The 24,685-nt window shown below is 37.0% G+C and overlaps 1 protein-coding gene across 4 annotated transcripts in view; it reads right to left on the reverse strand.

Annotated features, from left to right (window-relative positions):
- Hmgcll1 (3-hydroxy-3-methylglutaryl-CoA lyase like 1) overlaps positions 1-24,685 on the reverse strand; it is a 114,666-nt gene that overhangs the window by 22,259 nt on the left and 67,722 nt on the right. The gene's annotated exons all lie outside the window — the stretch shown is intronic.

Below are 24,685 nucleotides of genomic sequence, written 5' to 3' on the forward strand. Positions count from 1 at the left end.
GATATGAATCTAATTCTATTCCCCTACATGTGCACATCCAATTTTCCTGGCACCATTTGTTGAAGATTCTGCCTTTTCTCTACCATGTGATTTGAGACTTTATATCATGTATTTAATTACATGCATTCATATATGGGTGTTCTGTTTTGTTTTATGGGTTTATGTCTGGTTTTGCATCAGGATTTTCTTTGTTACACAGTATCTTTGTTATCACAGGTCTATATGTAGCTTGAAATCTGATATGGCTATCCCTCCCTCCAGCATTATTCTGCTCATTCAGGTTTGCTTCCATATGAATTTTAAGACATTCTCCTATTTCTGTGAAGACTATCATGGGAACCTTGAGTAGGATTGTCCTGAATCTGTAAATTGTTTCGAGAGGAATGGTCACTTTCACAATATTAATTTCACCAATATATAAGAACAGGAGGACTTTACATCTTAGTCTTCCTCAGTTTCTTCAAAGATTCAAAGTTTTCGTTGTAGATGTCTTCCATTCCTTGTTCAGGTTTATTCCTAGATACCTTCTTTTCTAATATTATGAGGAGAAGTTTTTTTCTACGATCTCTCTCTCAGCATATCTGTCTTTAGGATACAGAAAGACTACTGAGTTTTAACAGCTACTTTTGTATCCTACCACTTTGTCGAAAGTGTTGATTGTGTCTAGTTTTCTGGTGGAATCATTAGGTTTTCTTCCACACACTGTCATATCTTCTGCAAACAGGGATTGTTTCACGTCTTCCACTTGTGTATGCCTTTAGTTTCCAATTTTTTTCTTACTGCTCTTTCCAGGCCTTCAAGATATTGAAAAGGAGTAGAATAGTGACTAGTCCTCTCTCCTTTTAATTTTGATGTCACTGCTTTGAGTTTTTAATCCATTTAGGATAATGCTGACTGTGGGTGTGTCAAATAAAGCTTTCTTTATTTTTCAGTAGCATCCCTCTAGTCCTAGTCTCTATAGAATTTTTATCATGAAGAAATTTTGGAATTTTGTCTACTTCTATTGAAAGGGTTATCAGATTTTAATCCTTAAATCCATTTATATGATTCATTAAATTTATTGATTGTGGATGTTGGCCCATCTTTGAATCTCTGGGATAAAATCAACCTGATCATTGTGGGTGATCATCTTTTCTATACTCCTTTACTCTATTCGCAAGTATTTTATTGAGAACTTTTGCATACCTCACAATATAAAATTAAGTTCTGCAAATGTCTATAAGCATATTTAGATTTTCCATGATTGTCACTTTTAATTTTTCTAAAGAATCCTGCAAAATATTGGGGATCATTATGACAGTTTTCACATAAACTTTGTTGTTGTTGTTTCTCTACTCCCTGATTCTCCTTCCCTGTCCCCTCCTCCCTTACATCCTTCTGCAGTCTTGTCCATCATAGACAGGACATATACATTAATTGATGAAAGCAAATATGCTTGTGCTTCTGGTAGATTATTTTCCAAATAAAAGTTGTGAATATTTTGAATGCACTTCAAGACAAGGGCATGGCTTATCATGCTGCAGGTCTCCATACTTCTCAAGAAAAAAATTCTAAAACAAAGTTCATGTTTGTAAAGCATGGGATCTTTTAAGACCTTGCAGAAAACATTATACACTCTAGGTAGGAAAAAACACACACAGAGACACACTTAAAATTATTTACGTTGATCTGATCTATGACAGAACACTTGCCTAAACGAATTCATTTCACTGTTACCATTATCCAAAGTGGCAGGGGCAACATTAACTATTACTTGTGAGTTCAGTAATTCATGTTTTTTAACATCCTTCAGTGTTGGGGCTCTTTAAACCAGCATTTTCTATTGTTTACTGTGATGTCGAGTTTTAATGCCAACATTATTTATCATCATAACATTAACATCATTTAAACATTTGTCTATGCAAAGTTAGAACATTTCTGTGAGACATAAAATATATGCTATAACTTAATCTCATGAAAGAACACTTCACTATGCTTTATTAGTTTTTTCCTTGCGTGGTGATACCACGCATTTGGAATTTCAAACCAAAAGATCACTTGACTCTTATACCCTATGTGAAAAGAAATACACAATGTAATTTTTAGTCAAGCAGTATAGACATCCTAAAGAATAATGACCCACTCTGTGATTTTAGCCATCTACCTGTTCTTTTTCAACAGTAAAGGTTTTTTAGTTTTTTTTTTAATTCCTTGAAAGGAAGACCCTATCTTTGAACACACTACATACTTAATTGATAGAATGTGATGAAATCAAACTGGTGTGAACATGGAGCATAATCCCTACTGAAGAGCTTTCCTCGTGCTGGAAGGCCTATGCAAGATTGGAGAAAAGTAATCATCAGTTATACCCAGCTATAAACCCGGAAAGCTACAGTAATGACTAGCATGGCCAGGTATGCCTCTTGTACAATAATGGCATGATGTCTATGAGAGCCAACCAGTAGGAAAGAAGCTTCCTAGTCAGTACTGAATTGGTTTCTCCATGCTCTGTGACTCAAGTGCATGTGTCTTCAGTAGTAAGACTTACTGTCATGTTCTGCAAGATATCCAGGGACAATGACAAAAGCCTGTAATTTGGGGAAGGCTATGGGATATCACTGGACAACAATTCAAAAAAAATAATCCTGGCCCCAGAATAATTTTTGTTGCTGTTTTTGCTCGTACATGGTATCTAGTTGGCATTGTGCCCCTATTGTAGGGTAACACAATTTAAACTATTTTTATATATGTATGTGTAGCTTAGGAAGATCCTACAGGAAAAGGTTTCCTTATGGCTGTTTCAAAAGGCCTGTGATGTTAGTTATAGGCCTCATTTCCTCCTCAACTGTATGTTCCCACCCTCAACTGCCTTAATCCTTCCTCTAACTGTTCCTTTCCCCTTTTTATACCACTGTACTCTATCTCACCTCCCTTGAAAGGTATGAATATCAACGTGAAGTTTTCTCAAAAATCTGGAAATAGATGTACCATACGATCTAGCTATACCACTTTTGAACTCTAGAGTTTACCACAGAGGCTCCTGATCTTCCATAGATAGTCATTATAACAATCAGGAGATAGAAATAGTCTAGATTTCCATCAGCTGACAAATGGACACTGAAAATTTTGTCCATTGATACAATGATATATCATTTAACTCTTAGGAAAAATGAAATTATGAATTTCAAGGATAAGCAAATGGAATTGTAAATGATCATACTAAGCAAGATGGCTCAGACCCAGATAGACAAACACCGCATATTTTCTCTCATATGTGGATGCCAGCTTTGAACCTTTAGATATTATATGTGTGTCTACTAGAATAACCATAGACCCTAGGAAACTAGTAAGGAGCAATGGGAGGGGAAATCTAACACTGACATTTATGGAAAAGTTATATTTTGCTACTTCTAAATATTTGTTTATACAGATAGTGCCGTGCTGCCCTCACATCTGGTCAGAGAAGCTTCTTTTTATGCTGATTGACAGTGAATTCAAAGACTCATAAGTAATGAAGGTGATAAAGATACAATGCTACTGAGTGCTTAGTCCTAAACACAACATTGACAATGCCTCCTCCAGAGCTAGGAAACATCACAGAAGAAGGTACTGAAGTGTAAGTTTCAGAAGGTGAGAAGAAATGTGATGGGACCGTCTTCTAGACATGACTGCTGTGCTTACAAACCCACAACATTTGTGATTACTTTCACAAGACCTGCCCAAGACTGGACATGTTAATACTCCCTCGTGGATGAAGAAGAGCTCACAAGGCCCTACCACTTTATGTGAAGCTGTATCTTCTATGGAGTCAAGTTCCGCAATGGTATGGCCACTGATAAGTTGCCTGACTTAAGTAAACAATCCTTTATCCATGCCACAAGAATAATCTCTATCAGTGTGTCCCAAGGAAGAAGAGTGAGGTTGGAGGGGTAGCTGTTGGGAAGAACAGGTCCGGTGGGAGTAGAAAGAAGATAGGAAGATGAAGGGACACGAACATGCTCGAAGTTGTTTTATATCTATACAATTGTGGAAGAATAAATATATTAATAGATCTTACTTGTAATGGTTTCAAAATCTGTCTTCTTAAACTATTCCACATCTTCTTTCGCACATATAATCCCCCCTTTCCATTCATTCTCACATACCATCATTTGATGCAAGGATTCTCTGGCTTCAAAACCATTGCAAGTGCCCTTTGTTGCATGCACCACCACTCCCCAGGGATGAGACCATTTTACTCGGATATTTTTGAGACTTTGCTTCTCTGAGGTCAAGTAGTGAGGTTCTGCATCCTACTCAATAAGTATCTATGATGAGTGAGATAGATATTTGACTGTATTATGTCTCACGTGTTTTGTTATTTTGACTAATATAGAATATTATTACCAGATGTGCGTGGAGGAAATTAGTTCTATGAGAAGTTTGATGAGAGAAAAAAAAACATAGTCTCAGTTGAGGGCAGTGAATGAGGCAGCAATGCCATGGGACTCTGGTGACTAGACACTATTCTCTGAGCTGAGTTGACATTTTGCTACGAAGACTTTGTTTGACCTTTTGAGTTTCCACTCTCCCTGGCATAGTAGTGAACTCTGTTTCTGCTGTAATTGTTTGCGACACGTGACAACCCTTGATCACTGTCCATTGACTACTCACGCTGAAGTCATGGGTCTTAGCTCTATTTCTCTCCTCTTTCTGGCATTCATATTTAATCACTCATTACTACCACTTTAAAACACACTGTTCCTGTATTATTGCACTATGTGCGCCCTTTGCATAAGGCCTTCAACATCTCTTTGCAGATTGGCTAAAATCCTCAATCTATGTTTTGTTCTACGCTGTACTAATATATCTTGTAAGGAGGTGATAGATGCAGGGCTTTCTGCAGTATGAGTCTAACATGCAAATATCTGCCTCCCACCTAAAACTCTTTGTTGTTCTTAGGTCACCTGAAAGACAAAGTGCAAGATCATCATCCGTTATCAATGAAGCCTTTTAGAATTTGGACCAGAATACGTAATCTTGCCTCTCTGCATCTCATGTTATGTACGTTTATTCAGTAACTTGCCATTTTCCTGAACTTTATGTTTCAGCAACACAAAATTTCTCATAGATTCTTCTGCAGTGCTCCTAACTTTCTTGCTTGGAATCCCTAACTATATCTCAATGAGTTTCTTCCTCAACTTAAAGCATTTGCTTCTTTCAAAAAGTAGTGTTTGGAGTGAACCTTTGGGTTCAGCTAGTAGAAGTCTTATTTTTTAAAGCTATTGCATGTGCACAAAACAAAGTCATCCTATGGACTCCCTGCACCTGTGGCTCAGCTATACATTTAGCCACACAATGTGAGATACACATCCAATATGCAAATATTTTCAGCTTTTTTCCTTTCTCTTTTCTTTCTTTTTTTTTTTTATGAATGCGTCAGCCAAGCATGAGGAGTTAGTGAAGACTTGTGTAAAAAGAGTTAGGACTCAGTGGCTATGCCACCTGACAGACCACATTCTTTCTTTACCTTAAACTGAATGACAACTAGAACCAAATTTCAGATAAAAACGAGAGGTCAATTGAAGAAAATCCAGAGACCTAGAAGCTGAGGGCTTTCAATTTTAAACAACTTTGCAAAGACTTCCAGAGTTTGACTTCAGTGGCAAGTGTGCTGCTCTTTACACAAGGAAATCAAGTGGGTTTCAAAAATCCCTAGAAGTGATATAAGAAATGAGAGCCTCAATTGCAACTGTTTATCTTGACAGCGTATGTCATTCCTTGCACATAGGTAATTAAGCGTAAGCACATATGCTAGATTTTGAGATTGAGACTAATACTATAATGCACGCTCTTCCTCACTAATCAGTGCTATAGTTAAGAAATGAACAAAGAAACTGTAGGAGCAATGAGCCAGATGATAAGAGGTGAGGGTGCCATGTAGTCCCAGAAACAACTGCTCAAGAAATTTTTTTTAATTTGAAATCTTTTATTCATTTTACATACCAATCACAGTTCCCCCTCCCTCACCTCCTCTCACTCCCCCCCCCACTTCTCCCATCCCACCCCCATCCACTCCTCAGAAAAGGTAAGGCCTCCCATGGGGAGTCAACCAGGCCTGACACATTAAGTTGAGGCAGGACCAAGCCCCTCCCCCCTGCATCATGGCTGAGTAAGGCATCCCCCACCATAGGGAATGGGCTCCAAAAAGCCAGCTCATGCACCAGGGATAGATCCTGATGCCACTGCCAGGAGCCCTTCAAACAGACCAAGCTACACAACTGTCACCCACATGCAGAGGGCCTACCATTCAAGAAATCTTTCTAAATTACAACTTGAAGAATGAATAGGAGTTGTTGAGGTAGAGTGGGGTGAAGGTTGCCATGGAGAGGTACCTTTGCGAAGACCTCTAGTACCAAGAGTTTGATTGTTAAAAAGGACCATGGGATACAAGGCAGCAATGGAAGGTTGCTGTGGTCTATCAAAAACTTAGAATGTTTCAAGAATATGATATTAAGAATGTAATGGAATAGCAAAAAGTATCCATGCACAATCTGAGATGTATCTAACAATACACACTGTAAGTTTATGTTGGATGAAAGTTTCATGATTTGGAAAATTGTTTGGGAATGAATTGCCAAATATTATCTCCTAGTCATATCTCTGGAAAATTAGAAAACAGTTAAATCTAGAACCTAACAAAGCACAATGCCTTGATGTGATGCTCAGTAATAACTGTCAAGAGACCTCTCGTGAGGAACACAGCAGGATGCTTTCACGCACAATGTTGCCTGATTCAGAATGACTAATGTTGGGAAAACAATTGACAGCAAATGCTAGACAGGATGTGGGAGACAGGGAACCCTCATTCACTGCTGGTGAGATTGCAAACAGCTACTGTAGAAATCAGTGTGCTGAATTATCAAAAAGCTAAAAAGACAACTTACCAAAAGGTCTCAACATCCTTCCCCACAGATACTTGCTTAGCCATGTTCAAAGCCACTATGTTCATAATACACAGGGAATGGAAGGAAACTGAACATCTTTCATCTGATGAATAGATAATGAAAATGTAGTATATATACACAATTCAGCCACAAAAAAATTGAAATCATGAAACTTGCTGGTAAATGGATGGAACGAGAAAATATTGTATAGAGTAAGGTAACCCAGACCCATATTTTCTTATTCTTAGATCCTATCTCTGAAATTTTAGTTATGAGTACATAAACTGGAGTAACTTCAGATAACAGGAAAGTACAAAATACCACAAAAAAATGAGGAGGGTGGTGGAAAGCAATAAAACAGAGGAAGAGTGGTGTGGAAGGATAAGAATAAGAAGGTATACATCTACATCACTCTCCAGATCTGATGAGACCATGAGCTCTAAAGAACCCACTACTATCGCTTCTCTAATCCAGTATAATTTCTAACTTTATTCTAAATATTTATCTTTATACCCACACAATTCAAAGAAATTTCTTTTTCCCTCAAACAGAAAACATTACAGAAATCCACAAGAGGTCAAAGTGCAGAGAATAGATGCCCATTCCCAACTGTCACATCTACAACACAACCCCTACATTTATGGCTCAAAACCGACACAGCAAAGGGGTTGGAAAGATAGAGGACCAGATGTCTTCTCCAAGGTGGGGGCTTTTATATACAACCAGGAGGCTGCATCCATGGAATCTCAACAACATGAAATATACAACGCAAGCTGACATGCCAGTGTGGATGGAGGAAATGCCACTACTCTCGCCTCAAGAGGAGAGTCAATGGAATCTCGTGGTTGGTGAGAGAAGTAGAATCAGTATTCTCCAGGGATGAGCCCTCTGATAGGTTGTACAACACCAGATGATAAGCCCTCCACACATGTACACAAATAGCACTACATTAAGTTATATTTGTAAATTCATGTGCGTGTTATATGTAACAATAATAATTAAACAATACAAGTCCATGATTTTGAGGAGTGGTGGAAACATGGGAGCAGGTACATGGAGGAGAGGAGAGGAGGGGACAAACAACATAAATAATACACTACTCATACACTAAAATCTTATAAAATTAAAATATAAACTCATCCTTTAGATTCAGAACAGACTTCAGAAGCCAGCCTTCTATTGGAAAGATAAATCACATTCTTGAGTGATTTTATTGGCCTCAGTTATGGAGGCAAAAAACTGAAAGCCAAAGAATGGAGTCAATAGGAAAAGAGAAGAAAAACTAACACTCTCGGAAGCTATTTGTATTTCAGCTTTACATATGAGAAGACACAGGGAACAGGCAACTTTGGTAGCTTGTCCAAGATAGCAGAGTAACATTTAGATGTTAGATGTATATGTTTAAAAGCCCTGCACTTAACCATCATGTGACATTTTGCTTTTCAGAGGTTAAAACTCAATAGACAGTAACAGAAGGAAAAAAATTTAGTTTGTCAGAAATGATTGCTGTGCATTATTCTCTTTAACTTATATATTTATAAATGAGTTTCTTTATTAACATATTTTTATCTAGACATCATGATTCTTGGGATTAGAAAAGAAAGACTCTTGAGCAGTTTATGTTTGATGGGTAATTATATAGACCTACATTTATATTCAATATTTCTTTCATGTTTTTCTTTGCTGAGCTTAAATCCATGGCATTTGTGGTTAGTGTATAAAAATTTCAACACATATATTCATTCTGAAAAGAAGAATCTTGTGGCAGAAGCACCGGGAAAAGAAATAAAACTGCTAGAAGTGAAAGCCACAAAGCATCTGGGACACAAGGTGGGAGCGGCAGAGGGACTGACACAAAGCAGGAGAGCTGTTGACTGGCTTCCTTGTGCCACTCAAAAGTGGCACCACCCACAGTGCTCTGAGCTCTTCCACACTGGTAATCAAGAAAAGGCTCCTGAAAATTCGCCTGTGTCAATTGGTGGAGTCACTACCTTAACTGGAGTTTCTCTTCACAAATGACTTCGAGTTGAGAAAAACTAACCACCACAATCAAGGAGTGGGCACCGTGCCCTGTTCTGGGATAGTTTTGTGCATCTTGTAGAAATCTTTTCTAGAATTTGTTGCTTTTAAAGACATTTGTTTATCTGTTTAGAGACAGAGAGACACATACAATTTCTTACATGTTAGCCTGTTCACACCCTAATATATCTATGTAGTGACCCTGAAGGTCATTTACCGGCATTATAAAATAACTGCTTCTGTTATTTGGTTTCTTGGTTATTTGAAATATGTAATACAATGAAGGGGAGAAAGGGAGGCTCCTGATCCAGCATGGAGAGCAACAGAGGGAAGAATGAAAGGGAGTGAAGAGACAGGGGATGAGAAAGCAGTAGTTACTTGCCACTGTTTGCTAATTTTCACTGACCAAATGAAACCAAAGTAAAAGTTGACAAATTATAAAACACAGGTGTAAACAAAGAGCGTAAAACCGCTTCGGTCCTTTCGTCAATGCAGGTGCATATCCATATTTTGGTACCATTGGGAAATAAAGTGCTATTCTGTATTCAAATGCCATTAGGTTATTTACAACTAGATCTGGAAGTTTCATATTTATCATCATGAAGCTTAAAGCCAAATGTCCCTTGTTCAGGAGCACCAAAGATTAACAGATTAGAATGTTTTCCACATGTCCATTTTTACTGTCAAGAGAATTTTAAAGACGTTTTCCAGCTTCCGCAGCTGAACCAGATGTCAGTGGATCCCACAGAGAGATGAAATTGGCAGAGTAGCCTTCTCATAACCTCAGGGTTGTTTTATCAGGGATCAGTTTAATGTCTAGGAGCCATTTGTTGCTGAAGGCTATAAAGTTTTGGGGTCCCATCTGCCACAATTAAAATATCTGCTGACTTGCGAAACCAGGAGACTTTCTTACAACTTTTCCCACACAGCACTGTAATTGATGCTGATGTTGGCGCAAGAACTGTAAAAGGTCTCGTTTTCACTGTGTGTTTCCGGTCTCTGGTTTCAGAAACATCAGCACAGAATATTTCACCAGCCACAGACTGTGTTGTGCAAACACATCCGGGGGGCTTTATTTACTCAAGTGGTCTCTTCATTGCATTCTCAAATGACGGAAAGATCTGATGGGCACTGGCTAGAATAACTTTTAGGGGTAAAGATCAAGTTTTATTAAATGTTCATTGATAGCTTTGGTTCAGAAAGTCACGGCCAGAAGCCCAAATGTGGCTATAAAGAATACTTTATCCTCCCCTTTTTGTTCTTTAATTTTTATATTTCTGTCACTTTAAGTGTGGAAACATATTTTTTAATTAAATAATTAAATGAGCATACTTCTACTCCCTACGCAGTAAATGGAACACTACTAATATGTTGGGTTTTCCTGTAAGCTCTGCCTGGTCATTTGCCCCCTTCTTTCAGAAATTTCAAATAATTCCATTTTTTTTACATAAAGCATTACAATGTAAAATATTTGGGTGGGGATTTTTTGTCTTATTTGAACCTTACAGATTGGAAATATTGCTTTATATGTTCCTTTGAAGTTCCTTATGACGTCTTTCAGGTTTTTACTCTTTCCTTTGTCATGCCAGCTTGCCAAGAAGCCTGTCTAAAACACCTTCATTTATGTTAGCATGGGGTGGTTTGTATTATTTTCTCTAAACTATGTCTTAGTTTCTGTCCATGTGTTAATAATCTTATTATTGTACACATTGTCTATGTCTACTCACACAGAGAACTGACACAGAATTTATAAGTTTTGCATGAATAAATAGATCAACTTAAAGTTGTCATTTGTTCAAATGTTAAGTCTTCCATGCCAGAAATTTAATCTTTTCATGTACCTAAATACTAGTTTTCTCCATAGTATTATTTTACTTATGAAAAATCAAATATATTGCTAGATAAATGTCTTATTATTTATTTGATATCTTAATGATTACATAGTGATAAATTTAATACATCTTGCAATGAGTTTTTGCAGCTAAGCATACCCATACATATTATGATTTTTATATATTGTGCTTGTGTACTGTGATCTTGTTGTATTTATTGATTTTATCAATTTTCCTAAAATCTCTTTGAAGATTTTGAGTATAGAGATAGGATATCTGAAATGAAAACTCTTTTATTACAGATTTTTCCTGTCTATGTCTTGTACTTCTGTTCTGGTTAGAATATCCTATTTGTTAAGAATGTCAACAATTTTCTTTGCTTTCATACACTATATTTTGATCATATCACCACCCAAAGTACTCCCAGATCCTCTTCATGGCAATAGCCAACTTCCTGTTTTCTATCTTTCCCTCTCTTAAAAACAAAATTAAAAGTGAAAATCATTTAAAGAACAGTAAAACAAAATAAAACAGAACAAAAATCCTCCCTCCTCTCTCACATGGAGTTCATTTTTTGTTGATCATTTACTTCTGGAGATGATTGTCCTGGAGTGTGGACGATAACCCAGTGACACTCCTTTGGAGAAAATCGATTTTCTCTTTGGGTATAAATTGCACATAGATCTTGGCTAAGGGTGGATAGAATGTCAATGATTTTCTAAATCATTAGAGATTATCATAAATCTTTTTCTTTTATTATATTGATAAATTAGTTTTACAATCACTGTTTCTGACTATTTCTACTGATCTATCTAAAAACTTTTTATGATTTTATGAGTCAGAATATCAGAGTGTCTTCTGAAACAGTCTTTTGTAGAAATCATTGCAGAAACAAGACCCAAACAATGGCAATTTCAATAGACATGCTATTGTGGAGGGAGAGAAAACTTCATGGATTTCTCCTCTAAACAAAGAACTACAGTCAACTAAAGACTGTTGAGAGAGGAAGAATTAGTCTCTCCAAGGATGAGTGCCTTAACTGGCTATCCAATACAAAATGGCAAGACCTGAAATCATATGCATATCAGCAATACTTTAAATTGATTGTAAAGGCAGAGAGAAATGTAAAGCTCAATAAAAATCAATTAAAAAGGTTGTATTTATATATGTATGCATATGTGTGCATAACAACAATAATTAAAGAAAAAGAAGCTGTCAATCTGAGAGGTTGTGAGGAGTCCAAGGGAGAGGTTGAGAGAGGAAATGTAACAGGAAAATGATAAAATTTTATTTTGTTTTTCAAAAAGATAAAAATTAAAAATAAATAAATTTGGAATGTAGAGAGGAGCAGAATGCCTCATGACTGCATTAACATTACATTGGGGATCTCTGCATCAATGACTGCTTCTAAAGCAACTTACAAACTTTTTCCCTTTGGCCTGGGGACATGGGTTAATCAATAGAGTGGACCAGGACTTGAGTTTAGATTCCTAGCACCACATAAATGCTAGACACAGCAGCACACCTCTGGGACCACAGTGCTGCTGGTCCTGTGAGATATCCTGTATTCAAAAATATGTGGAGAGCAAACAAGAAAGACAAGCATCAGTGACCTCAGTCTTCCACAGGCATGCTCAGATACATGTATGTACAGTTGTGCACGTGAGCAGGTACATAACGTACATGGGGAGGGGGATCGTCTAGAAAATAGTTTACATATGTTTTATCTTTCAGTGCTATGACAACTACCAAATAATTTGTGGGGGGAAAAATTCAGCTCAATTTCATTGACTCATCTTACGAGGAAATCTTGTTCACTAGACCATGCTTTATTTAGACAAGCTTCCAATGGCATGTTACTGGCTAAAAGGGGATTTCGTATCAGATTCTTTTCATGATAAATGGATATATTCAATATATTTAGGGGAAAGTATACCTTTAGAAAATCATTCCTCACTAGTATCCTCCTATCAAATTTCAAAACTAAAAGACTAAGGCTGCCAGTGCCCTTCTTTCGCTAACTGAACTCTTTCACTTGCCTATGTCAATGACTTGTACTGTACAGACCTTTAAGTAAGTGCTTTGATCTCATGTCTACTTAAGCTAAAACAGACCTCAGAGACCATCACCAAAGTGACCTCTAACCAAAAGACAAAGGTTATGGATAGAAGGACCACGCTCATCGGTCTTGCTCTCCACACGTAGATCATATATTATGCAATAGTCATTAGTTGCTTTTCTTAATTTGTGATGGAATATCCCACAGAAGAACTGGAAATGTTGCAAAATAAAATGAGTAATAACTGCCATAACCTGAATACTATGCTGTCTTGGAATTTCCTCTGCCAAACAAAACAGTTCATTTCTTCTGAAAGCAGCCCAAATGAAGCTTTCAGAACACAGGAAGAACATATTCCGTTTCTTTGCCAGAATATAGCATAAAGGACTTTAGTGTATTTCATGATGGAGTCCTTATTCTCCTCTGAAACCCGATAGCCTGGGTCATCATGGCTAGCCTTTCTATTGGCATTTTTCTTTTGCTTTTCCTCTGTAACTGCACAGTAACTCTGCCTGTAGTACTCTGCAGATGCTCTAGTCTACGGTTCCAATATGTTCCACATTTCTCCAGCAAACTAGTTCCAAATGCTCAATAAACAGACAGGTTCTTATACCCCATTACTCAGTATCAATTGTTTTGTTTTGTGGTTTTGTTGCTGCTGTTTTGCTGTGTTATGTTTTTTCAGACAGGGTTCATCTGTGTAACCTTGGCTGTCCTGGAACTCACTATGTAGACCAGGCTAGCCTCAGACTCAAGAGATCAGCTTGCCTCTCTTTCCAGAATGCTGGGATTAAAGACGTGCACTCGGGAAGCAGAGGCAGGCGGATCTCTGTGAGTTTGAGACCAGCCTGGTCTACAAGAGCTAGTTTCAGGACAGTCTCCAAAACCACAGAGAAACCCTGTCTCAAAAAAAAAAGAGTCTCTTCAGAATGCTGAGATTAAAGGCATCTTCCTCTATGTCCAGTACCAATGACTTTTATTAGTGACTTATCATTGTGACAGATTACTTAACAAGAACAGCTGAAGAGATTCAAGACTTACTCAGGATCTCTGTTCAGAGGATACAGTACATTGTGTCACGGAAGGCGTGGTGATGGGAAGAGCCCCCAGCTGTGGTGACAGTGTTTGCTTGAGGATGCAACAATTTGGACTAAAAGTCAAACCCAGAAACAATCCTCCAATCTCATTCATATGAGCTCATATTTTCCAGCTAAGAACCCTATCTAAATAGCTTCACAGTCTCCCCAAACAGCACCATCATTGGGAAGAAGTGTGCAAATGTGTGGGCCTGCGGGAGCATTTCACCTCAGACCTGATGAGCAGGGACAACCATTTGCAGCCTTTCTACACTCTTGACGATGGCCTTTACTCTTCAGTCAGCATATGACCTGCTGAGAGGCACATTGTAAGCTTGACACTAACTACTACCATGTGAGAAGAAAGAAATTCAATTGAGAAAATGCTGCCGTGAGACTGACCCTAAGATAAACCTGTGGGGGCATTTTCTCAAGTGAGAATTAATGTAAGAGGCTGAGCCCACTGTGGGTGCTGGGATCTGGAAGGTAGATTTAGAGCATGAAGAGCAAGCCTGGGGGAAGCATTCCTCTTTGGCAGGTGCCTGCCCTGACTCCTTTCATGACAGACTATAAATTGTACGATGAAACGAACCCTCTCATCACCAATTTGCTTTAGGTGCTGGTGTTTTTCGTGGCAATAGAAGCAAACTAGAACAACTGGCCTTTCCTCCCTAACAGCATGCCTATATATATCGGTGTTGCCTATATGCCTCCATTATAACACTTGCCCACTTATGTTTGAACCCACGTGGTATGACTCACTAAATACAGAGCATTAATAAAAATCTGGACAAGTTTAATAAATTTCTAAACTATTTTTATGGAACTACATATCTTTTTCTACTATTTTTCCTTAGACATCCTTTTCTGCCTTAAAAAATTTTTGTGTCTGTATGACAGCTGTGCAGTGAGCATCCAGGGGTAGGCATGTGTGCCATGGCACGCATGTGGAGGCCAAAGGTCAGCCTTGGGTGGTGTTCCTCATCTTGTGTCTTGTTTGAGTTGGAATCTCTTGTTATTTGCCACTGTGCAGGCCAAGCTGGGGGGCTGGCAAGCTGGGGATTCTGTTACCTCTGTGACAACATTGACATAGACGTGCTGGGATTACAGATACACACTATTATACCTGGATTTATATGGGTTATAGGCTCTGGGGTTCAAACTCAGGTACCTCATGGTTGTTTGTCAGTCTTTGTACTGGTTGAACCATATTCCTAACCTCCTCTCATTAGTACAGAATCTCATTAGAATACACAATGTTATCTATATTTATTTACTTAAATTGAATATTGAACTCTGGACACTGATCATGCTAAGCAAGGTTCAACAACAAATCATTCCTTAAGTCCTAATTTATTATTTTTAAGAAAATCCTTCTACTTCAACCATGGAAGTCTAAATTTGAAGAGGGTAAGAATAAAAATAATTATAATTATCCATATATAAGTTGTGTCTACTCCCTTGTTCAATTGAGCTCATTTTAACCTATAACTTTTGCTAAATTAATCAAGAAGGTACACCTGCATTAAAATCCACTGTGTCCATTGTGGGACTTGCCTTTAATTCTTGGAGGTAAGAAGGTGATCAAGAACAGCAACAACAGCAATAACTAGTTTATATTATTTTGGGTGTCTCCTAGCTTCCCTGCCCAGCAATTCCAAAGGAGGTTTTTCATGCCTGGTTCTTGAGGTTTTGGTTTTTGAATTTTGTTGTTATTGTTTGCTTTTTTTTTAGACAGTCTACGGTTCTTGGGGAGATTATTATCACCTCAACTGGTGCCACTTCATTTTAAGATATAGGTATTAACACACACACACACACACACACACACACACACAAATATACGATTTTAGATAAATATAAAATAATGATTCCCTATATATTTTTCACATTGCCTTCCCTCGAAGCTCCCTCCCCATTTCCCATTCTCCCCTCCATATCCCCTGTATCCTTCTATTTCTCTATGTGGGGTTCTCCCCAACACAGTCCTTTTTTACTTTCCTGTTTGTGTAGTTACTCCAGGTACAATGCTCCCACCTGAAGAAGGAGAGATAGGAAGCACAGGTGAAAGGGATGCATGCTGTTTGTCTTCCTGGTTTTGGTAATATCACTCAACATATTTTCTAATTCCATCCATTTATCTAGATAGTATCTTGGTGGTAACCAATAGCTGTCTAATTAGAACCAAAGTCTTTTAACAGGGGGGCAATCACACTATAAACGTAGCCAGCTAAATGTAGCTGGTAAGGGCATGATCCCACAGGAGAACCTACTACTGCTGCTTTGCTTACCCAGTCTAATTCCGAACTACATTGTAAATATGTATCCTTCCACCCACAGATAACTGTAGACTGTCCCTCAACAAAGAAGTTTCTTTTTGTAGCAGAAGGAGAGCATTGCAGCCAGAACTGCAAAACAACTCCTGCACCTAAGATTCAGAGGACATAGTGGAAGAGAAAACAGAAATGTGATAAGAACCAGGAAGTCTGCTCGGAGACTGTATCAGGCCTGCCTAAACAAGTCCTAAACAATTTCAACACTGGATAGCATCCCAGTGCAGAGGGTGGCCCCATCTAGATGAAGGTTACAAGCAATTAATGACCGTGAGAATAAGAATTACTACACCCCAGGGATGAGCCCCTGGTTGGTTATCCAATGCCAAGTGATCAGTCCTAGAAACATAGATGCCAACATCATTGAATGGACTCCGGCTTGTATTTTTATCTTTATTGGACTGATGTCTTAGTAATAAAAATGATTTATTTTGTGGAAATGCAAAATTCATGTGTTATTTGCTTAATCTGTTATCTTTCTAAAATCATGTTGTCTTTCTTACAGCGGAAGTGCATACTAATATACTCTATGGTCTGGTCTTTTACATTATTTTCAAGGAGAAGTGCTTCAATATGTCTGTGTAGCAAAAGGAAATGAGTGCTGGAGAGATGGTTCAGTGGTTAAGAACACTGGCTGCTCTTTCAGAGGACCAGGGTTCTATTCCCAGGACTCACACATGGCAGCTCACAACTGTGTGTAAGTACGGTCCCAGGGGATCATTTACCCTCTTCTGACCTCAAGAGGCTCCAGGGATGTACATGGTACTCAGACATACAGGCATATGAATATATATATATATATATAATTTTTAAAAGAAAAGGCAAGTACATTTTGGTCTTTACAGAAAATCTATTCGTATAGGCTCAGACTTTCAGTTGAAAACAGTAAGTTTGGGTTATATAAACAAATGTCTCCAAGAACGCTTACTGGAGCAAAATCACATCAAAAGCAATGAGAGTTATTTAGTTTCTTGTAGCTATTGTGAGAGCAAAGTAAAAGGAAAGTAGTTCTCAGACACACTATTTAAACCACATTCTTCTTTTTTTAACCTCATGAAATTACTCTTAAAAATAGTTTCCACATCCTACAGGGAAAACTTTCCCCAAGAATTTTCTCAAGGTATCCACATGTTTAAAATAAATACATTTTAATATTTTATACATGAATAAGCACCAATATCTTAGCTTTATTATTTGGATAATTTTCTCATAGATGGCCAGACTATTTCCAGTCCCGATTTGATGAGGTGAAAGCAATTTGCGGTGTTAGATTAAAAAGGCTCAGTATTTGAAAGCAGCCTCACAATGCACAATACCAGTATTTATTAATTTCACAGTATCAGTGAAGTTTAAATTCGAGTTGGAAAGGCAGTAAGAGAGTTCAGTAATTGCAAATCACACACTCTGGAATCCCTCCCTGGAAGCAGCCAGCGTTTCCAGTTCTTTATAAATCTCTTCACCATGCAATGGATTCTTCAGTACAAATTACTTGGGTCAAATGTGCTGAATTATTTCAGGTTACCCATTGAATCAAAGTATTTACTGATTGTCTTCAGTATGGTAATTTGTATCCTAATAGGTACATAGATAAGAAAAGCATTTTTATAGAAAGAAAAACATCTTACTTTTCAAAATATTAATTTTTATTTTTATTATGTGTATATGTGTGATGTTTGGGTGTTTTCTGTATGTGTGCAGATGCTGGTGGTCCCCAGGAACTGGGGTTACAGACGCATGTAAGGTATCTCTCATGGGCTTTGGAAACAGATCTCAGGTCCTCTGCAAGAGCACCAAGCACTCTTCAGCACCGAGCCATCTCTCCAGCCACATCATTTTCTTCAGTAAATCATTTTAATGGGCTTATGTAAGAATCAAGTTTTACTCCAGCTTATAAATTTAAGTTATACTGACTTAATTTTTAAATATGTTCAAACAGAATAACTGCCTACTAATAACTTTTCATATTAAGTAAATTATTTTTTCAATGGTTTTGTCTTATGCTATGAGGAATACTCAGGAAACGGGAAGATTAGAGAAGCCTGTGAAAAAACGGTCCTAGGCATAATTTTGTTTTGTTTTGTTAACTACTTAAGCAGCGTGGAAGCCTCACATGGTACTATATCCCTGGAATCCCAGCACACAGGTGGAGGCCTTTACATATTTAAGAAGTCTGAGACTAGCCCCCAATACTCAGGTACAAGGTCCTACCTGCTAGCAAGTCTTGTAAAAGTGGAGAAGTGGGACAGGTGAATTCCTCGGGTTCAATAATAAAGCAGCCTCATGGTGAGCCACAGTTCTTCCTGAAAGATCCAGTCTCTCAATAAACAAGGTATGAGGAGGGGAGGGAGGGGGGAACTGTGATTGGTATGTAAAGTGAATAAAATTTTTAAAATAAAATCAAATAAACAAGGTATAACATTAAGAACATAGGAGGCAGTTTGTTACTGCCTGTTGAGGAGAATAGCGATACTATATGGGGCTGTCCTTTCCCACCTAGTTTCCTCAAGACTCTTACCATAAAGAGACACAATATATTGTATCTGTTGAATCCTCATTGCAACTTTGGATTAAAACCCACTTAATAATGACATAAGATCATTTCATTGTTCTAACGAATCAAATTTCCAAGTATTTCATTGAAATTTTTGTATCTATATCCATTACAATAATTGGTCCAGGGTTTTTCCTTTTTTTTTTTGTCTTCATCATTTCTTTTTGTTGTTGTTGTTTTTGAGAGCTTTTCTGGAAAAATCATATTGGAGTCCGTTCCCTGGAGGGGTGCTAGAAACTGGCAGTGAATCTATCTGTTCCAGGAATATTCTTGTTGTGAAATTTTTCATTACTGCCTTAGCCTCATTATTTCTCAGACTGTGTTTGGTCATCTGCATTCTTTTGGTTCATTTAAATAGGCCACATGTGTTTAAAAATTTATCTATTCTATGTTTTTCAACTTGTTAAAATAGTCCAAAATTTTTTTTTGATTTTTTTTTATTGATAAAAGGAGGATAAAGAAAAGAAAAAAAACAAATTTCCACCTCCTCCCACCAGCCTCCCATTTACCTCCCCCTCATTCTCTGACAGAAATCTGTGAAATACCCTATGGTTAATCTCCACTTTTATTAAATTGCACTTCCTTTTGACTAGTGAAACCATTTGTTGACTCTGTTACTTTCAAAGAACCAATTCCCTATTGTTTGACCCTTTGTGTTGTTCTTCATGCATCTCTGCACTGCTAATCATAGTTCTCCACATCCATTCAGTCCTTGTTTGACTAGTTTTCTTTTTCTAGAACCAAAACCACATGACTAGATTGTTTATTTGAGATCTCTTTTAAGATGCACTAACACAGAGACAAAGATTTCCTACTTATAACTGCCTTCATTGTGTCTCACAGGTTTTCATTATTCAAGTTTCATTTTAATTTATTACGAGAATTTAAAAAAAATCATTTCTCCCCTGTTTTCTTTAGTAGCCAACCAATCATTCAAAAATATATTGTTCAATCTCCATAGTTTCTTTTTGTCTATTGTTCTTTTACTAAGATTTATTATTGCCTATGGAGGGATACCTTGCTCAATCTAGATACAGAGGGGGAGGGCTTTGGTCCTTCCTTAAGTGATGTGACAGACTTTGTTGACTCCACATGGGAGGCCTTACCCTCTCTGAATAATAAATGGATTTGGGTTGGGGAGAAGATGGAGGGGCGTGGGAGAACTGGAAGCAGAAGGAATTGGAATTGGTATGTAAAATATGATTGTTTAAAAATAAAAAAGATTTAGTCTTACCAGCCTTTCACGGTTGTGATTTTATCTCTCTTCTTGGTGTGGTTTTCTTCTGCAGGGCTGACTTAGTTGTTTGCTATAAATTGTTTTAGCTTTTGTTTATCATGGAATGTCTTTGCTTCTCCTTCAGTTTTTAAAAACAGTATTCTGGGTACAGCAGTAGTTTGGCAGCTTTGATATACATTTGTCTCTTCTTTCTTTGCCTAAAATTTTCTGCTGAAATTTTGGTGTTACTCTGATAGATTTCTCACGATAGCACACATGTCTCATCTTTCTGCTGCACACTTAGATTTTTAACAATGAGATGATATGGAGGAGGCTCTCTTGGTCTTCCATAGTGAAGTTCCATATTTGTCCTCTAGTCCTTTACTTAAATAATTTCCTCAGGACATTTCCTACTTTTTGGTGGTGACTTTTTACCCCTCTGGGATCTGTAACTGTATTGTCACTTCTTCTTAACTTCTATAGCTCTCTCTCTCTCTCTCTGTCTCTCTCTCTCTCTCTCTCTCTCTCTCTGTCTCTCTCTCTCTCTCTCTCTCTCTTTGTCTCTCTCTCTCTGTTTCTCTCTGTCTCTCTCTCTGTCTCTTTGTCTTCTCTCTCCTTCTGATATCTGCTCTCCCCTGTGGCCTTACCACTTCTTATTTGCAGATGGCAGAAGAAGCTCCCCATCTTACCCTAGAAGTCCCCTGCATCCTTTCCTTTGCTGTATATCTATCTGTTTACTTAGCTGTTTAAATTGCATCAAATGAATGAGCAATATATAATGCATATATTTATAAATATATTTGCTACCCAATGCTCTGTACTGTGTCTTTGCTTCTAAAACAGATACACACTAAAAGTTAATAGTGTTGGCTAAGGCAGTAATCGCAACTGAGTGTCACGAGTTTGCCAACCAAGTGTACCATTATCAAGAAATTCTGGAAATTCTGGGACTTGTCTCAATTTTGCACAATTACATCCTTTGTAACAAGTAGGAAGTGAAAAAAGAGAAAGACTTGGCTAGGTAGTAGAGGAAATCGCTTTAAATCCTCTTTGAGAACCACATAAACCAATTACAATAAGAAAAACTTGCAGTTTGGTGGCATTTTAACATGGTTTAGTAAGAGTTACATAAAACCACGAATGCTTTTGATGTAAAATTAGGTTAATAATTTAGTCTTTCTAAAAGAGAATAATAAACATATGGAAAGCATTATAAGGAAAGGCACACTAGCTAGAGGTCTATTAAATTTAAGAAAAAGCATGTAGTATTTCTTCATAAGAAATATTGGCCTTTCTGCTCTGTCTCTATGCTAGCAATTAACATGTGACTGTTATTTGTAGCATTGGATCTCATTCGTTTTGCCCTACTTTACCCAATTATGAAGGCTCAAAACATTTTAACAGAGAAAAATGAGCAATTGTTTTATATTAAGTAGATTAACCAATTTGTTAAACTGGTGTTTTATTTAGGGACTTGGGGAATATGAAGCAGAGTAAAACTCAGGTTTTACATAAAATTGGAGACACATATATAGGTCCATGTATGTTTCTTTCATTACTAAATTATTGTACATTTTATCACCTCATTTTCTTGCTCTATTGCTTTTGAGTAGTTATAAATATCCCACACTTGTATCTATAATCAGAATATTTTTTCTACATTAAAATATCTGATAATTATGAATTATTAATGTTCATATACCCATGTGGTCCTCTGAGTTACATGTTTAAGCAATAAAAGACACATAAAACCTGAGAATCCAAGAAAGGCTCCTCTAGTAGTTGATTCACTGGGCTTTCCAGACTGAGGGGGACATTCCTTTTATCACTCCCCTTTATTTCCTACCACGATAGCCAAGTTTCTGCTTAGTACATGTCTTTTCGCCTAATAGTAACTTCTAGTTTGGAACACTGCAAACAGTTTCTCCACCCCTGAATTAAAACAAATGATATCCACTCTGCCTCCACCACAAATTTTACTAGAAACCACTTCAAAGATTCCATTAAAATGAAGTATGGCCGCTGCCTCCTGAAGCCAGGTTAGCTGTGTTCTTAATGAAGCTGGGCTCTCTCATTTCCCCTGCACTGAAACTTTAAGATTTTTTTCCAAGATTTTTGGTTCTTGTTATCTAAATTTAAACCTGCCTATTTTATTGTTGTTGCTGCCATTTCTATTAAAAGTTGGGGTTAAAAATAGTCTCTGGTAGATTTTTCTTCATGTAGGTCTGTTAAAGACCGGCACCCACATCGGTCTACAGAGACATCCCAATGCCACACCCATCTGTCTTCAATCAATTTAAAATTAGAAAAGACCTAAAGATTGTCTGAATTATGCAGTTACCAGAAAGTGGGAGTGTGTGTCTTTCTTTGGTTGTCAATATCTCATCAAACTATATGCAACCATATAGTATCATAGGAAAACTGATACACAGAAAAAGAAAAAAATAAATAAATAATTTTGAAACATTAGCTTCCTTTGCCCACCTCCACTTTTGACCATGTTATCACTAGTCCATTTATGCACAATATATTTCTTTATATACAAATTGCTGTGACACTTTTTAATCTGTATGTTTACACTGAAACTACAAATAAAGTTCTTTGATTTTATGGAGTTGGAAGAATATCACTCCTTTCCCAGGCCATCTTGCCTCCCTTCTGTCTTCTGCCTTCCATATATACATAGAGCTTATCTATATTAGGATGGGTATGACAGAATATATAATCTCAGGTTCTTAGAGCTTTTACAGATGACAAAAGGAATTACTGAGGACTACAATATCCACCTCTTCTCTGATGAACACACACACAAATTGCCAAGAGCTTAGCTTAAAGAGAAATAGATTAGAATCCTTTCAGAATGTGATTAGAAATGAAGGGTCCTACTGATCCACAACTATTTGAAAGTAATTCAACTTTCAAATTCAACGTAAATCCAAGCTCAAAACTCATGAGGGCTACGAAATTTATGATGCACAAAGAGAGGACTTCTATCTATCTTCCATGTATAGTCAATGCATGCTTATCTTCCTTGCATGGGGAGAATCGTGCCGTTGTTGTTTATCCTTTGATTAAGAGTGCGTTATTTTGAGGAGTGTTGGACACAAAGATTTTTTCATGTTCCCCACGTGCTTGGATGCAAACATGTATAATGTTCCCCTATATGACCAGCACGGGATTCCAATGTTCCCCAACATATGCAAAGAATGCAGAGTATGCCACTCAACAAATCAAGTTCTCTAAACCTCAATCTAATCTTTCACCCCATCTTCCCAAGATATTTGCCTCAGTGATTATTTTTTAAGTTCTAAAAACACACACATCCCTGGTAATTATTTCTTCTTATTCTGTAGGTTAATTTTAACAAGTACAAACATATATAATAGCATTCTGAGAAATGCATTGTGACTAGGTTCCATCACTGTGCATCAGATAATGTATTTACACAAACCACAGAGTGGATCACTCTGCATGGCCTCTTGATTCTGTAAAATGAAATATATGAGGTTGTACAAGCATAATATTGCACTGATTCTCAGTGGGCTTTTTAGCAGCAATAGAGCTGGGCTTACTGCTCAATATTAGAACACTGGCCTAGCATATATGAAGAATCCCCAAGTTTGATGGCCAGAATCAAATACACACACAGAAAAGAAAGAGTTTAAAAATACATAAACCAAAAATATTTGCATACTTTAGTTGTCAATACTAGTTGTAAACATCATATTTATACAATTACATATCCAAGTTTACAATATATTTATACGTACTAGACATGACTTCTGTGGTGCATTGTTCTATATTAGCAACATACATGTTTGATAACAGCAGCATCAGAGCACATGGCTAATCATCCCATTAAGGCATCACAATGACCACCAGATCCCTTGGAGACAATAGCTTTTCAGCACTAGTATCATTACATAAGAACACTACTGTATGTGTAATTTGTGGTTTACTTAATCGTTTTAAATATTTAATATAAATATAAAATAATAGCAATATATAATATTGCTATAATTCTGCAGATATGCTTTTCTTAACAGTTAAAATCACAATAGATATAAAAATATTTAGTACCTAAACAAGCAGTATTAATAGGTAGACAATGAAGACTTTTGTCTATATTCTGAGACTCTACACTATAAGCCTTTATCCCCAATAACCAAACTACCATCCATAGACTAATAAGCATATTATATAAATAAGTTACTACTCATAATGTGAAAATACAGAAATAATGAATAAATATCAGACCTGTGGGAAAAGCTTAGGCATGTTCTCAGGAGCACATACCCTGAAAAATCATGAGTTAATCGTTTTTTCTTCTCACATATAGAACACAAGTCAAATAAGCTCCTCGCATTATGTCTAAACATCTGTCGATAACTGTACATGTTGGAATTGTAACATTAAAATTTACAAACTGGCTTTCAGTCTTACCAAAATAAAACTGTAATAGTATTATCTCTGTCAAAATTTTAGCTGTACAGATATCAAATGAGTCTATTTTTTCATACAATTAAGAAAATTTTAAAATAAAATCATTTAAATTTATTCTTTAGATAATCACACTTAGAATAGCATATAATTTAGTGGTTCTTAGTACTCTAACTTTTTATATATTTTTTTCCTTAAACAACATAAAGGGATCTATTTGACTGAAATAAACAAGAGTTCTATTAAAAGTGAAG

Source organism: Microtus pennsylvanicus, chromosome 3 (assembly GCF_037038515.1).
Source record: "Microtus pennsylvanicus isolate mMicPen1 chromosome 3, mMicPen1.hap1, whole genome shotgun sequence".
NCBI classification, from domain to species: Eukaryota; Metazoa; Chordata; class Mammalia; order Rodentia; family Cricetidae; genus Microtus; species Microtus pennsylvanicus.